The sequence below is a fragment of the Mytilus edulis genome, chromosome 14 (genome assembly GCF_963676685.1).
Source record: "Mytilus edulis chromosome 14, xbMytEdul2.2, whole genome shotgun sequence".
NCBI lineage: Eukaryota > Metazoa > Mollusca > Bivalvia > Mytilida > Mytilidae > Mytilus > Mytilus edulis.
In genome coordinates, this window is record NC_092357.1 from 12,968,198 (window position 1) to 12,980,873 (window position 12,676).

Consider the following 12,676-nt stretch of genomic DNA (forward strand, 5'->3'; position numbering starts at 1 on the left):
TTTAAGAATGTCATTCGAGAACAAAATACCTGTGTTTCCACATGAACATTTAAACATTATAAACATTACTTAAATATCAGATATATTATGAATCATATTGTATTGTTATACCAAACTGACATGTGGAACATGTATACACGATCAATAAAATATAACATGTTTAGCTGTTGTAGCAACTCAGCCTTGTTATTAGTTTCTACCTAGTCGTAAAGATAAGTCTTAAATAGAATGAAGTCATGCGACTGCAATATGTTTTTAAAGTTTTGAATGGAAATACCTGTTCTAATTTTAGATATATCTAAAATAACTATATATGGCACAAAACACATTTTGCCAAATTAAATATCTGATAAACCTTATTTGACCTAATTTCATGCTCTTGTAGATCTTTTAACAAAATGAGCTAGTTGTATTGTTTGATGACAATACCTTATTCTGTATAAATAGCGGGCAATAAATACAAGCCATAGTAAATAATATAACATCATGTACAAAAGAATAGTCGCAAGTGTTGACGATGTTACAAGAAAAAAATCATTTGTATATAGGAGATAACGAATGCCTATGGGACAACTTCCCACCAGAGACCAAATAACGTTTATTTTAGTATTAATAAGAAACTTTGTGGCCTTAAAAAAACAAAAAAACCTCACACTGTGTGATGATTATGTGTGTTTTTATATACTAAAATTCTGTGAAGATATAAGATGAACTATGTACCCTTTCAATTCAAAACAGAACATTATTTTTATATTTTTATTAGGAATAAGAAGATGTGGTATGATTTCGAATGAAACTACTCTCCAACAGAGATATAGTAGTTTGAAAATAAGGTCAACTTACGGTATTCAATAATGAGCAAATAAAAACTTCAAAGTCAGCTATACATTGCCCAGAAATGACACATGTTAAGCAATTCTAAGGAGAAAACCAAGGGCCTAATTTATGTACAAAACAAGGAAAGTAAAACAAATATGATATACCTAAAAAAAGACAACCACTGATTAACAGTTACTGACTTGGGATAACACATACAGAATTGGTACAGTGTTGTTGTGTTGAAGTGCAACATAAGACCAAACTGTAATAATCAGTTGAAAAGTGATTTACTCATCAGATCGATGCAAATCAAATAAATAACAAAACCACAAACCAGATGTGGCAGAATATCAGTCATTCAAACCACCAAAAAAACATAGACACTAAGTACAGATCTGATAGTACTAGTAATTATTAAACGCTACGAATCGAGTGTTATCGAATGGAACATGATTGTAAAGAAAATGGGGTTATCGTTATCAAAAGATCATATAAGGCATGCACTTGGAGATGAACTCACCTAACGATATTGCTCCTAAAACACATCTTTTTACATTACGATTTATCTTTAGCAAATCTTTGATTGCAAGTCTTAATGAAAATCTCAGTCTTGAGAAGTCTGGTCAAACTTTAAGTTTAATGTTATTGAAAATATCATTGATATTCTTGAACCTTTAGTTTCTAGTGCACTTGATAGAGGCCATTCCAGAAACATACAAGTGGTAACTTTCCTCGATTGAGCATGTTACCTTGAACATATCGTTTAATATAGTAGCAGATATATTTATAAATCGTAAGTATAGTTATTAGAAGTATTATTTGAAAATACGGAGCATTTGTACAAAAGTGAGAAATCAAAACATGTTTTTCTGTTGTAGCAACAAAGTATTACAATTAATCTTCGATATATACAGACTTACCTGTTAGAATAATTATTCGTACCTGGGCATACACGAAGGTTTCAAATAGATAAATGTCATGTGACTGCAAATTTTCTTAAAATCTGATGGAAATACCTTTTCTATTTTTAGTTCTTCTAATAGACGTGTTAGGAAATGTGCATATTCCACCTTGAGGTTTACAAATCAGACTGCAATGGGGCATCGTATTGAAAGACAAAACTGATTTACCATTTAGTGAATAATGTTTAAACTGTAAAGTACTGATTTCAACGTACATTTGTAGTTCTTTGGAATCTTTATTAAACACAACAAATATTCCCTTGTGATAAAAAAATTTCATTACTTAAAGGAATGCATGTAATGAATTAAATATTACATCTTCAGTTTAAAAACACTGACCGGTGGTAAAGGGACTGCAGGACAGAACTGATCCAAGAATAAAGGGGGGGGGGGTAGGGAAACCAATAAAAAGAAATCACTCCAAGCTTATTTAAAGTTCTTATTTCGTAATTTGGCGTTTTCAATTCCGGTTCTTTTAATTTTTAAACGGTTTACTCGTGGTCATAGATTGGCTTTATTTGCATACGGAGCGGAGCGATACTGACTTATTAGTGATTGACATGAAAAAACACACAGTGTTCTCAGCAATCGACGGCACCTCTCATGAAATTTATAGACCCCAAATGCAGCTCAACACGCTCAAGAAACAACTGATCCAGGACACAGACCACAACATTTCATATATACATAGTTTAGGTAGGTTATTTAGGACAAGGAGAATCATGTACGCACTGTATTTTATGGACACCAGAATGATGCTCCACAATTCAATTTGTAACAGATACAGAATTAGATTTCCTCCGTTCAATTTAGCTGATAAAATATTCCTATTTGGGTCTATAAAATTGAGAAAGGAAATGGTGAATATGTCAAAGCGACAACCACCCGACCATAGAGCAAACAACAGCCGAAGGCAACCAATGGGTCTTCAATGTAGCGAGAATTCCCGCACCCGTAGGTGTCCTTCAGCTGGCCCCTAAAATATGCATAATAGTACAGTGATAATGGACGTCATACTAAACTCCGAATTATACACAAGAAACTAAAATTTAAAATCATGCCTGTTACTCTTATAACTGTCAACTTTAATCATGCCTGTTACTCTTATAACTGTCAACTTTAAGACACCCAAGAGCTTAACGAAGAAAATGTATAAAAATCAGATTGTCAGATATTTGTGGAACACGCTATAACATGTACTAGTATAAGGCAATTACAAAATTCAATGTTACTAAAAGCCTATATGGACATCAAAGAGAAAAGTCAACTAGATTTTATATTTGAGGAACCAAAATATTACTTTATAAAACTGTAGAATCTTTTTAAGTGGCTTACTATTTCAAAGTATTATCAAAAATGTTTGATGTTACACTACAAAGCAAACATCAAACATAGGATACATATTTTTCTTCAACCTCTGTGTTTTATATATACCTTTTCGAAATAAGACTTATATACACTTTCGAAAACTCATCGAAACCGACGCTTCTACTTATGAATAGGACAACATTTAATCTTAAGAGAATTATTCATCTCAAGGAGAACAGCGACTTCATATTTTATTATAAATTTCTTCGCATGTACATTTAAATACTGTATAAAACATGCATTTTAAATGATTTGTTACTTTATTGGCTCTATTTGGCAACTGATAATCGATCGATCTTTATTTAATAAAAAAAGTGCTTTGAGTAACTAGTGGAAATATTAGCAGAAGTAACATCTTGTGAAGCATTTTCATAGCATCAACAAACAACGAGTATATTATTTACCATAGCAATTCAATTACTCAGAGGAAGTCAAATAACAACAATACCGAACTCCGAGGAAAAAGCTTAACGAAAAGTCTCTTAGTAAATGGCAAAATCAAAAGCTTAAACACATTAAACGAATGGACAACAATTGTAATATTCCTGACGCGGTGTGATAAGTGGCGATTCAACCTGGTTTTATAACACTCATGTTGTCAAAAGGAAACTCCAGCATGATCACTTGTTCCCCTGTGAAGCATATCTTAACTTTTTGCACACTATTTATAAAATATGCCATATGCTATTCCAAAGTAATAGATTTAAAGCGTATGCTACCATTTTTATATTAAAAAGCATTTTGAACTTTTCTTATAGACGATTTTTAATTCTATATTTGGAGTGGCGCTGTTCTGCTTGCAGATAATTCTTGAGCTGTTTATTATGTTTGTGCTTTTGGTTGCTCTGGTCAAGCATGTTTTTACTTCATTCGAATTTGTTGCATATTTTTATTGCATGCTATGTATGCGAGATTTCATCTTCGTATTACAGGTTGTTTTTATATGTCAAAATGCACTGTTTTTATGTTATTTATATGTTTTTATATTCGGTCAAAAGCTCCCTAGAGCTTGTGTTGCTTATTTGTACCTATGCCGAATCAAAATAAAGTTTTCTTATCTTATCTTATCTTATAGGGTAGGAAAATCAAAAGCTTTGATAAATCTTATTTCAGAGAAATATTGACATTTTAAATTATCCAGAAGTTCTTTAGAGTTTTTAAAATCATAAATGGTTAATACCACTACGGCATCCAACAGTTTCTCGGTATTTCTACAGACCCTCGCCCACTGTGGACAGATTAGTTGATCCATTCTGAATACATGACAACATCATAGAAACCACAGATCATTTAATATGTCAATGTTTCTCTGAAATATGTTCTATCAAGACATACTATTTTTAACGTTATGACGAATAGACAAACATAACATAACATTCAACATGACAATACGTAACAGTATTGGAACTAGAATTAGGCCGTAAAAAATAGTTGAAACACGTTTACTACTTTTCTTCTCAGAGAAAAACAAACTGAATAGGAAAGTAAAAGTCCACCTCCCTTATCCCCAAATGCTTCCTATCCTCAATCTTATTTCCCTAAAAATTATCATATTACATGTTTTGTCTTTGTTTCATCGGGAATATGCAGGGTTTTAACAGTTGTTATTTCTAAAAACTATATCAATTTCGGCCGTAGGTGTCAAATGCATTTAAGCATTTATGTTTGATGTGTTATGGCTTTTGATTTTGCCATTTGATTAATGACTTCCCTTTTTGAATTTGCCTCGGAGTCCAGTATATTTGTGATTTTATTTTTTGGATCGTGGAATGAAACGCAGCTGTATACATACAAGGGTGATTTACGAATGTGACCATTCGTATGGGTTTCGTTGTTGATCGTAGTTGGAACTGTTTTGGTACAGTTGTGTTTAAATCCATAACGTTGTCATTGCACTTTGACTAAGCCATCTTTGGTAAAAATTGAGCAGGATATGCACTTACTGCCGAAACAGTTTGATTTTTGATTTTATGTTGTTTTAGTTATGTAAACTGTATTTTCTTCTGCATTAGTATTTAACATTTGTAATTCAATGTTTTGTATATAAATTTATAAAAAAAAAAAAAACAAGCATGGAATTATAACGAACAAAATGCATCTAGCTACATTTTGGTCTAGACTTGGAGTATTACATATATCATGTGAAATATGTTAATGCTAGGGTGAATTATTAATTTGTTATTTCGCGTTAAGTCCTTTAACAGACACATTTATTGTAATCTTATGAATTTTTAATATTGTAAAATGGAAGGACAAATGATCAAAAACATGAAAACAAACATAGAAGGCAATCCAAGATAGAATAATTAGTATCAAAAGTACCAGGATTATAATTTAGTACGCCAGACGCGCGTTTCGTCTCTATAAGACTAATCAGAATAAATATGTTCAACAACTGTGTGAAATAATGCATAGTTAAAAAAGGAATTCAGCGTTAGTTTTCTCGTATGAATTGTTTTAAATTGTCATGTCGGGGCCTTTTATAGCTGACTATGCGGTATGGACCTTGCTAATTTTTGATGGTCGTACTGGGACTAATAGTTGTTAATTTCAGTGTCATTTTGGTCTCTTGTGGAGAGTTGTCAATTGGCAATCATACCACATCTTTTTTTTTATATTCACATTAGATTGACTTTTACAATTTAGATGAGACAGTGTATAAGCATTTGACATTGACTTTTAGGTACAGAAAATTATTGAACTAGTATTTATGCAGTTAAGTTATACGAATGGCAAATAGTTTCAATTAACGTACCATTAATGAAAGGAACATAGTCCTGGTATCTATGATGAGTTTATTTACTACCAATGGGTCGATGCCACTGCTGGTGAAGATTTATTTCCCCGAGGGTATCACAAGCCCAGTAGTCAGCACTTTTTGTGCTGACAATAATTATCATTTTATGGTTATATTTATAAAATATATGTTTTCAAAATTTAGAATTTTTTAAATATTAAGGCTTTTCTACCTCAGTCATAGATTACCTTAGCTGGATTTGACAAAACTTTTAGGAATTTTGGTACTCAATGCTCTTCAACTTCGTACTTTATTTGGCCTTTTAAAATTTTTTGGATTTGAGCGTCACTGGTGAGTCTTTTGTAGACGAAACGCGCGTCTGGCGATATATATACAAAATTTTGTCCTGGTATCTATGATGAGTTTATTTACTACCACTGGGTCGATGCCACTGCTGGTGGAGATTTATTTCCCCGAGGGTATCACAAGCCCAGTAGTCAGCACTTTTTGTGTTGACATGAATTATCATTGATATAGTTATATCTATAAATTATATGTTTACAAAATTTAGAATTTTTGAAATACTAAGGCTTTTCTACCTCAGTCATATATTACCTTAGCTGGATTTGACAAAACTTTTAAGAATTTTGGTCCTCAATGCTCTTCAACTTCGTACTTTATTTGGCCTTTTAAACTTTTTTGGATTCGAGCGTCACTGGTGAGTCTTTTGTAGACGAAACGCGCGTCTGGCGTATATACAAAATTTTGTCCTGGTATCTATGATGAGTTTATTTACTACCACTGGGTCGATGCCACTGCTGGTGGAGATTTATTTCCCCGAGGGTATCACAAGCCCAGTAGTCAGCACTTTTTGTGTTGACATGAATTATCATTGATATAGTTATATCTATAAATTATATGTTTACAAAATTTAGAATTTTTGAAATACTAAGGCTTTTCTACCTCAGTCATATATTACCTTAGCTCGATTTGGCAAAACTTTTAGGAATTTTGGTTCTCAATGCTCTTCAACTTCGTATTATTTTTTGCCTTTTTAACTTTTTTGGATTCATGCATCACTGATAAGTCTTTTGTAGACGAAACGCGCGTCTGGCGTATATACAAAATTTAGTACTGGTATATATGATGAGTTTATTTCCATTCTTGATTGTCAACAGTTCTTCAGTTTTGGAAAACATGATTCATGTATAAGTTCTTATTGGCTTTAAAGTAGCTTTCCGTACATACGAGTAATCTTTTTTTATGTGTTTTACGTGTATTGTTTGAATGATAGTTGTGTTTTGGTCTATGTTCCCGTATATTGTGTTCAGCCAATTCCAACTGATATATTCTGTTTTTTTTCTTATGTTGCTTGGTACACCACTCCCGGTTAGGGTGGTTTGAAGGCTCACCGATATGATTTACATCGCGACAATCTTCATATACTTTTCCCAAATCAGGAGCCTGTAGTAAAGTGGTAAGTGTTGATTGATATCTTTCATATTTGTTTTTTCGTAAATTCTTGTGTTATGAATTCAATAATTAGTTTCTTGTTTTCAAAATTTACATTTTTTTACGAAGAGGTCTTTTACAGCTTACTACGTACGGTTGCCTATAATTTCCTACATCTACGTCACAAAAATTTTCAAACCTTTGGTGCATAGTTGTCTAGTTTGTTTTGCAATCGTACCATATATCTTATAGATTTTATTAAGTTCATAGTTCAATGGCAAATCATGGATTGTGGGAACGACTATACACATTTTACATATTCAATCCACACGTCTTATTTGATGGTTCAACAAAAAGTCAATTCTGATCGTAAACAGGAGAAGTCAGATTTTGGACCGACTGAAACCAACCAACATAAAAACATTAAAAACAATACAAACAAAAGTAATATTTATAATTTAAAAATCATAAAACAGCGTTTGATGATGTAAATAAATTGTATTATAGTTTTTGTATCATATGTTAATAAAGTTTCATTGTATTACGCTTACTATTTTAAAATAAAAAGAAATAAGATACAAATAATGTTACAATCTTTTTTTTATGTATTTTACTTAAAGAAAATGGCCAGAAAACATCGAATAACGGTGGCCTAAAATAAATCCTTTAGGTTTAGGATGTTTGATAGAGATTTGATCTCCTTCCTCCAGTTCTAGGATGACTTGTAGTGATCCTGATGACCATGGTGTCGCGTCAGCATGGCTCTTTACAATCAAATTGTTATTTTTCAGCAGGTTCAGTTCGAGCCAGTGCTTACTTACACCAGAGACGAAATTAACTGCAAATAGGTATGTCCCTTTACGTGGAACCGTAAATAATCCGGAACTTGAATCGTATCCACTCCCTACGTTTGTTATAATAGCATCAAATTTAACTACGCTGTTAGATGTTAACTCCGTTTCTCTTCGTGTTAATGTTGCCAAAAACGCCGGTTTTTGAAAGTTTCCTACAAAAATATATTAAATTATCATTTAAAGATTTAAATTTTCATCATATACTATCATATACCAAAAAATCAAACTGTTTCCAACTTGATGAATCTGGCCAAAAATGTGTCCATTAGATATTTCCAAAAAAGCCGCTGTTGCCGAACTAACTGCAAAATCATGAAATTTCAGAATTAACTGCTTAAAATTACTGCTACTTAGTGCACCTGGGAGGATAACATCCGCTTTTAATTTCAATAGAAGTTCTAGTTGTTAATATTATCAGTTCCACGATGTTTTGTCTCTTTCAATCCGTTGTATCTTTCACCGACAATGCATTACAGTGAGAAACATAATTATATTCTCATATTCTATGTCGGATAAAACATTTGTGCTTGTCAAAATATTTGTATGTACGACGTTCGTTTCATTAAATGAAATATGTTAGTAAACACAGTATCAAAAAAATGAAATTGCATTTGTAACCCACTTACTTGCACAGGAGCTATCAACAGATGATACATGTACTATCATTAATATCAGAAAGCGTACTGTAGAATCATTTTCTTGTGTTTATCTCGATGTATCTGAAACAAAAGGGTGCTTAATCAGAAGATGTGTCAATACTACACAAGACACAACATAGAAAACTAAAGAATAAACAAACGTCGAACTCCAACAACTGAGGGTGATCGCAGGTGCCCGGAAAAGTGAGTTTCCGGCTGCACAAATGGCACCTACCATATTGCTAATGTTGTTACAAATTGTTAACACATTAAACGTCCGTCAAATAATTACTCCTAGAACAAAATGTAGATATTGCATTTATTTACTTATAATCTTTCTGTTTTTTTTCTAGTTTTTTTTTAATTTTTCTATTCTGTTGTGTCGTTGTTCTCCTCTTATATTTGATTTTTGAGTTTCTAACAGCGATATACTACTGTTGCCTTTATTTATATTGATTGTGTAATTACAATTTTCTCCAATCTATAATTTTTGATGTCAAGATGTCGAAATAAACATTGCAATTCAACTCTTTATGGTCCATTGTATGAAAAATATTATCAATGTGTGGTTGTCGATGATCTCAGAAAATGAAGGGATGAGTTCAATGGTCAAACACTTTATCAGCTCACTGAATGAATAAAATATGCTGATAAGTGTGAATGAAATTGACAATGTCGTGGAATGAAGAAGGAACTCGACATGGAGTTTCATTAATCAAAAATGAAATTTAATTTGATAATTACTAGAGAAACATTTTCTTACATAGTTACTCGTTGATTATCGAATTTATCAAATCTCGATAGCTTCATTTTTTCAAAAGACATCGCAAAGATGAGACTTAAAAATTACCATTAGCCAATTACTGACATACGGGATTGATTTTGTCGCGTGAACCTGTACGGCGAAAGTGAGGAAAGCGATACAGAGATTTAAGTTTTATCTTAAAACAATTCCAGATTTGACTTTATGTTGGTCAAACGTTAATTTTGGCTTTTGTTAATCGTTTATTTCATTTTTTCCGTTTTACACTTATGCAATGTTTAGGAATTCACGAGATTACCATTCGCCAATTTCTAGCAAGATTGCAAGACTGTTTACATACGAGTATCAGACAACAATCAGTATTTTATATTCGTTACGTTTGACGTGAGATTAAATACATTTCTCTAATTCTAGGGAATATATTCCTTTCCGAACCAATTGTATAAAAAAGATTAACCAACGTGTGGTTGCCGGTGATCCAAGCAGATGATTGGCTGAGTCAAAGGGTCATAACCTTTCTCAGCTCCCTTAATTGATCAAAATGTTCTAACAGGTGTAAATGAAATTGACAACTTCGTGGAAAGTGGAAGGCACTCGAAGGGTATTTTGGTTTCGAAAAGAAGAAAATTTATCTTTTAATCAATAGAGAAACAGATTATTACATAGTAACGCGTGGATTATCGGATTTATCCAATCTCGATACTTAAATTATAAATTATAACTATCTCAATTTGATAAATCGGATAATCCACTTGTATCAATGTAATAATATCCTTACATTACTCCAAATGTTCGATACTGTTATCAACAATAAAATTGCAGTACCAACACACGATATAATCATAAAAAGCCAGTCTTAACAAGATCTACCAATCAACAAATTTACAGAAAGCGTCAATGTAACAAAGACAGCTTTAGTTTTTCATTCTTCAACCAGACAGTCAAAGATTGGAACAAATTACCAAACCTCTACAGACAACTTTAAGGATGCACTTACTCAGGAAGTGCTCCTTAAAACATTAGCTCACATAAATCACAATTCTTGTTAACAATATATATATATATAAAAAGAGGTACAAATTAAAATTAAAAACATTGTATATTTCATGAATTAATAAAAGAAAATTTTAAATGTTCTCAGAACAAAATCATACAGGCATGCACCGGAGAGTAAGTAGAGAAGAAGAAGACTACCGGAAGATAACTCTGTACAAATCAGCTTAACGTTTTATCTATGTTCTAATGTAAAGAAGAACAATCAAAACCAAGAAGTAAACAAAGACTCGTAAAACCAAAAGACATTTACATCAACATGCAGTTATAAATAATAAATAAGAAACAACACAAACTTTAAAATCAAACTTCTCAATGATCAAAATTGGTATTTGTCAAATTTGAAACATATCCAATGAAATTTTTCCGACGAAGTGTGTGGTTAAAGGTTTTCTTTTTTATTTTGTAAAGGGGTCAAAGAATTTTTTTCCCCTTAATTTTATGAAATTAAACGAAACAAATTGATTAAAGTCAAGGTGTTCGGCACCTTGAGAATATATCAGGAAGTTTTTTGTTAAGAAACGTCTGTATACTATTTGTTATAGTAACGTCTTTATATTATTTGTTTCTAAGAAAATGTATGATCACTTACCTAGTGTATGAGAGCAAACCAATGGCTATGATGATGATCTGTAGGTGGTGTCTCCTATTTTATATCATATAAACGTAACAGAAGGATTTACATGCTGTGTACTAATGGTTTGTAACAGATGATGTTTTTCTCATTTTTTGATTATTCAGCTTTCTTCAGTTGTATGTACGTCACAGCTTACTCTAAACATGCTTTTGATCTAAACTTCAAAGACTCTAAACATGGTATACTCTGCTCAATAATAATAAAAGAAAAAAAAAGTTAGGAAAAAGATAAATAACAAAACATACCGATGAATATTCTTATCGAAAAGTCCATGAGAAAACGGCAAAACCAAATTATATAACACATCAAACGAATGGGTTAATACTTATCAGGTACCAGGATTATAATTTAGTACGTCAGACGCACCTTTCGTCTACATAAGACTCATCAATGACGCTAATATCAAAATAGCTATGAAGCCGACAGAAATATTAGTTACCACGAAAATAAACTTATCCACAATATACGAAAAACGGAACGAAGAGAAATTTCCGCCATACTCTTTACATAAAACTAGCAATGGCCGATGAAAATGGGGGATTAAACTTTGGGGAAAATGGGTGATTAAACTTTTTTTTTCTTATTGTGAATTTCCTTTCGAGTTTGATATACTTGTTATCGCACTTTGTTTTGGAGACACGAATATTTTAATTCAGGTAAAACACATCATGGATTTAAAAGATATGGAAACCAATACTAATGTTTTGGTTATCATGAGAGTGTCATGGGAATTATATATTAAACCAAGGGAAGGTTATTTCGTCTATTACTAAATTAATCTTACAAAACAGTGTTAAGTATAAGGGAGGAAACAATGTCTCTGATTTCCAAACATATGCTTATTCTTGTTTTGAAAAAGAGACTACAACGGCCTATAAATAAAAGATTGGCAGTTGATGTGTTGCGTCCTTACTTGTAAAATATAAAAATGTCGCTAGTATTTCTATGTTAATTGTCTCTATCATTGTCATTTTGTTTAGTTTCTTCTTTTACATATTCTGATATTGGACTCTGAATTCTTTCGAACTCAGAGTGCATTGCTGTTTGTTGTATATTTTACATTTGCTAGAGTTATAGAGGGCGGGTTCAGATCTCACAAAACATGTTTAACCCTTGCCGGTTTTTTTTTGCGCCTGTCATAAATCAGAAAACCCTAGCCTTTATTGGTCTGGTTTTATTTTTATTTTTTTTCTTCAGTTATAGTTTATTTTTATGTTTTGGAGTTAAGTGTGGCATCCATTTTCAGTGTATTTCTTCAAAAGAGGTTTAATTTTTTTGGAGTGTTTTGGCCGTTTTTGTCAACTTCCTGCAAAGCATGTCAGACAAAATACCCACTCGTTCGGATCCTTCCGTATGACAATCAAAATGTACCATCATATTACGTAAATAAACT